Source organism: Mandrillus leucophaeus, unplaced genomic scaffold, assembly GCF_000951045.1.
Source record: "Mandrillus leucophaeus isolate KB7577 unplaced genomic scaffold, Mleu.le_1.0 Scaffold1, whole genome shotgun sequence".
Classification (NCBI taxonomy): Eukaryota; Metazoa; Chordata; class Mammalia; order Primates; family Cercopithecidae; genus Mandrillus; species Mandrillus leucophaeus.
In genome coordinates this window covers 1,960,120-1,967,739 of record NW_012098097.1, presented here as the reverse complement: position 1 = coordinate 1,967,739, position 7,620 = coordinate 1,960,120, and positions in this window count along the sequence as shown.

Sequence of the window (7,620 nt, the reverse complement as noted above, 5' to 3'; positions counted from 1 at the left end):
ACCATCTTGAAGATACTCATCGTCTGCCAGGGATACAGCATTTATCACACTTTTATTGAAGTTATTGGTTGGTCCATGATAGAGGCTCATATTCTGGGAAAACAAAAACAGGGTACTTATTATTATCCTGACAACTCTTTACTAATTCATGCCACTTACTTATATCTGCCTCTTTCTTTAATCTTTATTATAATCTACAGAATTCCACAACATTTTTCATCCCTCACTCTCCAACTTTTGGCTTGGAGTCTTTCTTTCCACTCTCCTCTGGTCATTACTCCCTAATACAATCAGCTACCATGTTAAATTATTTTAACATAATGGCTCTCACAATTCCCAAACAAATCCTATTATTAGATCCCAAAGATCTAATAATAATCCTACCTTTAGTATTGATTAATATGGCTATCCTCACTCTTCTCCCTTAGACTTCATCATCTTTATTCAAACGTACCTCTTCTTGCACTTGCTATGTCTTCTCTTAGAACATTGTTTCCTTCCCTATTGCTTGACTAATTCCTAAGCATTCTGTGCATCCTTGCCCGCCATCGTATGACCCCAGCTAATCACCTAATCAATCATTGTTTCCCTGCAGACACCTGATGCTTCAGGCCATTGTATCATTCATGGATCCCAGGCACAATGCATATCATCCTCCTTCTAAAATTATGTTCAGTCATTTGCTCCATGAAGGATGCCTTCTCCCCTCAACCAATATTAATCCATCAGAATCTCAATCATCCTTCAAGGACCATTACAGACACCCACAATGTTTTTCTTGTTTTAAATGCTTGTGCTCTTTCTTTTAACCCTAAGGATGTTTACAACACTTTTTTTTTTTTACAGCATTTAAACTACATTCTTGAGGCTAGTGTCGTAATTTTATAGTTACATGTTTATTGTCTAAAGTATATCTCCTAATGTTTGTTTGTTGTTGTTGTTGAGGCAGAGTCTCGTTCTATTGCCCAAACTGGAGTACACTGATGCCATCTTGGCAAGGGCAACACCTCCCAGGCTCATGAGTTTCTCATGCTTCGGCCTCCTGAGTAGTTGGGATTACAGGCGCACACTAATGCACCCAACTAAATTTTGCACTTTTATTTATTAATAATTTTTCTTTTTTTGAGACAGAGTCTCGCTCTGTCGTCCAGGCTGGAGTGCAGTGGTGTGATCTCCACTCACTGTAAGCTCCGCCTCCCGGGTTCACGCCATTCTCCTGCCTCAGCCTCCCAAGTAGCTGGCGCTATAGGTGCCCACCACCACGCCTGGCTAATTTTTTGTATTTTTAGTAGAGACGGGGTTTTATCATGTTGGCCAGGCTGATCTTAAACTTCTGATCCCAAGTGATCCACCTGCCTCAGCTTCCGCAAGCGCTGGAATTACAGATGTAAGCCACTGCACCCGACTGAAAGTACATACCCTAATGTTTGAAAACCAAATTATGTCTGTGGCAGCATGAGAATGTTCTTCACAGATCTTTCAAGATAGGAGGATAATAGAACAAGCTCTGGAATCCAGCATCAGGTTTGTGCCAAGGGTATACCTCCCACAGGCTGCTCCTGGCCAATGACTGAATGTATCAAGGGATACTCAGGCTAACCCATTCTTTGGACACAAAGGCTCTCCTCTGATGGCCAGCTTTGACTTAGGACTCCCCAGGAGCACTACTGAACTTCCCTCAGATGGAGGGCGGTATCCATTTAGGGTCACACTTGCTTCTCACTGTGAAGGCTCTCCAAGTCTATCCCAGCCCCCTCCCCATTTTCCTTCATATGGCATTTTCCCAGATGTTTCCAGCTGTTTCCCCACATGTTTAATCCAGTCTTGGCATCCACTTCCCAGAAGACCTGGAATAACAAAACTGGTGCCAGGAGTGATCCTCAGAAACAGGCAATGAGTTGAGGATAGAACTGGCTAACCTACCACCCAGCAGAGGAAGAAGACAGTATCCTAGTTGGAAGGAGGGGCATGGATAGTCACTGGCATGAGGTAACCCACCATTCCTCTAATAAGGACTAGCATTTCCCACTGCAGAAGCCCCTCTCCCACAAAACAACACATGCCAGTGGTAAATGAAATGATAGCCCCATGCCCCGCACCGCCCTTCCACACATACACGAAGATGTCAGGTCCTAATTTCTATAACCTTTGAATATGTTACATTACATGGAAGAAAGGACCTTGCACATGTAATTAATTAGAATACTGAGGTATGAAGATTATCCTGGGTTATCTGGGTGGGCTCAAAGGGTTCTAAACAATGATGAAAAAAACCAAAGATGACACAAACAAATGAAAAGACATTCCATGCTCATGGGTTGGAATAATTGATATTGTTAGGGTGACCATACTTTCTAAAACAATCTACACATTCAATGAAATTCCTCTCAAAATACTAGTGTTATTCTTAACAGAAACAGAAAGAAAATCCTAAAATTCATATGGAATCAAAAAAGAGCCAGAACAGCCAAAGCAATCCTGTGCAAAAAGAACAAAGCTAGAGGCCTTACACTGCCTGACTTCAAAATATATTACAAAACTGTAGTAACCAAAAAATCATGGTATTGTTATAAAAATAGATACTTGAACCAATGCAACAGAATCCGGAAATGAATCCATACATTTATAGTCATCTGATCTTTTGATAAAGCCATCAAGAACAGACACTGGAAAAGGACACCCTCTTCAATAGGAAAACTGGATAATCATATACAGAAGAATGAAACTGGACCCCTATCTCTCACCATATACAAAAATCAACTCAAGATGGACTAAAGACTTAAACATAAGACATGAAATTATAAAACTATTAAAAGGATATTCATCTAGGCAGAGAATTAATGGCTAAGACAACAAAAGCATAGGCGACGAAAACAAAAATAGGCAAATGGAACTACATTAAACTAAACAGCTTCTATACAGCAAAGAAAACAGTCAATAGAGTGAAGAGGCAACCTCTTGGATGGGAGAAAATATTTATAAACTACTCATTCAACAGGGAACTAATATCCACAGTATACAAGGAACTCAAACAACTCAGCAGTAGAAAGAAAGAGAAAGAAAGAAAGAAAGAAAGAAAGAAAGAAAGAAAGAAAGAAAGAAAGAAAGAAAGAAAGAAAGAAAGAAAGAAAGAAAGAGAAAGAAAGAAAGAAAGAAAGAAAGAAAGAAAGAAAGAAAGAAAGAAAGAAAGAAAGAAAGAAAGAAAGAGAAAGAAAGAATCCCATTTAAAAATGAGCAAAGGACATGAATAGACCCTTCTCAAAAGAAGACATACAAATAGCCAACACATATATGAAAAAATGTTCAACATCATTAATTACCAGGGAAATGCAAATCAAAACCACAGTGAGATATCTTACCCAAGTTAGAATGGCTATTACCAAAAGACAAAACATAAAAGATACTGATAAGATTACAGAGAAAAAGGAAAAGGGAGCTCTTATACACTGTTAGTGGAAATGTAAGTTAATACAGCCACTATGGAAAACAGTATGAAGATTCTTTAAAAAATTAAAATATAATTACCATATAAGCCAGAAGCTTCACTGTTAGGTATTTATCCAAAGGAAAAGAAATCAATATATCAAAGTGATTACAACACTGCCATATTTGTTACAGCACTATTCACAATAGCAAAGATATGGAATCAATGTAACCGTCCATCAATGGATGAATGGGTGAAAAAAAAAAAACTGTCGCATATATACACAACGAAATACAATAAAAAAGGATGAAATAATAATAATTTCATCGAATAGCAATAAAAAAGGATGAAATAATATAATTTTCAGCAAGATGGGTGGAACTTTAGGTTAATATGCTAAGTAAAATAAGCCAGGCACAGAAGACAAGTATTCCATATTCTAACTCCTATGTGAGAGCTAAAAAAAAAAAAATTGATCATATAGAGGTAGAGAATGGAATAATAACAGAGACTGGAAAAGGGTGTATGTGTAGAAGAGGGAATGAAGAGAGGTTGGTTAATGGGTACAAACACAGTTAGATAGAAGGAATACATTCCAATCTTTGCTAGAAAAGCAGGGTGGCTAGAATTAACAAAACTGTATTGTACTTTTCAAAATAGCCAGAAGAAGACTTAAAATGTACCCAACACATAAAAATCATAAACCCTTAGGTGATGAATACCCTAAATATCCTGAATTGATCATTACCCATTCTATGCATAGAACAAAATTTCACATGTACCCTCATAAATATGTACAAATATAATGCATCAAAAAATATTTAAATATAAAAAAGGGTTCTTGTAAGAGGAAGGCAGTAGGGTCAGTGTCAGAGAGGAGGACACAACAATGAAAGCAGAAGTCAGAGAGAGAGAGAGAGAAAGAATGGAGATGTTACATTGCAGGACTTGAAGGTGGAGGAAGGAGCCATAAGTCAGAAAAGGCAAGTGGCTTCCAGGAGCTAGAAAATTCAAAGAAACAGCTTCTCTCTGGCTAGCATCTTGATTTAGAACTTCTAACTTTCAGAACTGGAAGATAATATTTGTATTATTGTATGTCATGAAGCCTGTGGTAATTTATTTATTTATTTTTGAGACAGAGTCGCGCTCTGTCTACAAGCTGGAGTGCAGTGACATGATCTCGGCTCACTGCAACCTCCACCTCCCAGGTTCAAGCGATTCTCCTGCCTCAGCCTCCTGTGTAGCTGGGACTAAAGGCATGCGCCACCACACCCAGCTAATTTTTGTATTTTTAGTAGAGACACGGTTTCATCATGTTGGCCAGGATGGTCTCAATCTCTTGACCTTGTGATCCACCTGCCTTGGCCTCCTAAAGTGGCCTGTGTTAATTTATTAAAGCAGCCATGGGAAACTAACACAGTGCCCACTCAGGAGCTGCCACATCTTCTCTTCTGCCTTCCAGGCTGCTAAATAGGGAAAAATTTCATCATAACCAGGCTAGGGATATGCTGAGTCTGGTAGGAGCAGAAAGCAATTATATGCCTAAAAGACTATATCCTGAAGAACTGGCAGGAGTCAGGGAAGTTCTCCTGTGATTTGAATTTGAGGATGCTTGATCAAGGAGACAAAAAGTAAAGCTGGATATGCAAGATTTCATTGAATTAGAAGCACTTTATTTAACACAGTTTAATGTTCTAGCAAGGTATGGAGAGAATGAGAAAAACTTGTTGCTACTGTGGCTCTTAGAAGCCTGGAGAAAAGCAATGGTCAGCTTTTGGCAATGTAGAAATGCCTGCATTTCCCTAGCAGGTGACAGAGGAAGAAATAAAGGGGCTGAGGGAATATACTTGCTAAAATGGATAAATGATGTGAGTCTAGAAGGTCCACCAGATGAGCATGTTCCATAGGAAGCCCAGAGAACACAGATAGCTTTCACCAAGGTCATCAGGAATGCACTGATGAGAGGGGACAGACCACCGTCACTAAGAAGTTCAGAGACAGTTTCTTTGCAGGCTAGGGTTAAGGGAGGTGAAGCAGTCACAGGTCTTAGCTTAGTAGCGTGCGTGGGAATGATGGGACTGTGTAGAGGACTATGTTAGCACATTCCATAACAACACTGACAGTCTGATCTATAGTTTCAGGAGTGGGGCTTCAGAGAAAGTGAGTTCAATCTATTGATAGGAAATATAAGTTTTATTTTATTTTTTTTTAAAAAAAAGGTCTATATTTCATCCATCCTTTAGTAACTCACCACTGTGTTCACTTCAGTAAAGTTTTCATAGCACATCTAAAGCCTCTGTGAGGCTCAGAAATATTTGTGAAACAAAATTCTGAAACCGCAAATAAAATGTTAAATGGTCTCTTTAAATAGAAAATAACATATCTGGAAAATTTTCATGTAACTGTGTGCTTTAATCAGCCTTTCCTTTTCTAAGCATTATGTGTTTAAGTAATAGGCAATAGAAATATACTAGGCCGGGCTCAGTGGCTCACACCTGCAATCCCAGCACTTTGGGAGGCCAAGGCGGGCGGATCACCTGAGGTCAGGAGTTCAAGACCAGCCTGGCAAACATGGTTAAACCCCATCTCTACTAAAAATACCAAAAATTAGCCGGGCATAGTGGCAGGTGCCTGTAATCCCAGGTACTCAGGAGGCTGAGACAGGAGAATCCATTGAACCCAGGAAGCAGAGGTTGCAGTGAGCCCAGATGGCACCATCGCACTCCAGCCTAAGCAATGGGAGCAAAACTTCATCTCAAAAAAAAAAAAAAAGAAGAAGAAGAAGAAATATACTTTAATCTTTGGCAGTCAAATATTATGTCCTGTAACCAGATCGTAATCAAATGTCTTGGAAGTTATATAGTGTATAATCATAATATGTTGGTTTGACATTTCATATCTCATCAAAGAGGATGCCTACCTGCAATGCTCTCTTCAGTTCCAGAAGCTGATAAGTCAGATACTTCATCTAGTCCAGAGGCTTCATGGTGTAATGGGGAAAAAAGGGGGGCAGGGTTTAGAGTCCTACCAAAAGAGATATGAATGTCAGCTCTGCCACTTCCTAGTTTTCTCAACCTGGACATGTTTATTAACTTCTCTCACCTCGGTTTAATCATCTATAAACAGGAAACAGACACAGGCTTCTTGCAAACCATATATGAGATAATATCAACTGATACCTGGTCAACAGACGCTAATTCTGTTCCAAAATCCACCCTCTCTCCTTCAGTGTTCTTTCTTAACCATCTCCATGTCCCGTGGTATTTTAGCCTTACAATGACAGATTGTGAAGAAACGGACTAGCATAGACCAAAAGATACATAGCCCCATCTTTGAAAGCCACTTCCATTCACAATGGTCAGAAAATCTTGAATAAAATTAAAAAAAAAAAAAAAAAAACTGACCTCTTTTACCTGAAGGGTTTTTATTTTTCCTCACAAGGTCATACATACTGGTTTTTTCTTTTGTAAATTTTAATGTAGTAAGAAACATTTAACACTTACCACATCTACCCTCCTACCAGATTCCTAAGTGTTCAATATAGCAATTGTTGTGCACATACTCAATGTTGCACAGCAGATCTCTGGGGCTTGTGCATCTTGCATAACTGATTTTGTGCCCCTTGATTAGCAACTCCCCATTTTCCCCTCCCCTCAGCCCCTGGCAACCACGATTGTCTTCTTTGCTTCCATGACTTTGACTGGCAGAGACAAATGCTTAGTAATCACCTATAAAACAGCTAAATTTAGATTTCTGAAGGTTTTAAACTACTCAGAGGGCTGTTGGTAGGGCTTTATTCCTGATTCTTGACTGCACTTATATATCTCTAACTACTAGCACCTGCCTTGGCCTTCCTCCTTTCAATCTTGTATTAGTCTATTCTCACGCTGCTATCAAGAAATACCCAGGCTGGGCACAGTGGCTCATGCCTGTAATCCCAGCAGTTTGGGAGGCCAAAGCAGGTAGATCGCCTTAGCTCAGGAGTTTGAGACCAGGGTGAAACCCTGTCTCTACAAAAAATACAGAAATTAGTCAGGCATGGTGGTACACACCTGTGGTTCCAGCTACTCTAGAGGCTGAGGTAGGAGGTTGGCTTGAACCTGGGAGGTGAAGGATTGCAAAGAGCCAAGATCACACCACTGCACTCCAGCCTGGGTGACAGAGCCAGACTGTCTCAAAAACAAAAAGCAAAAAAA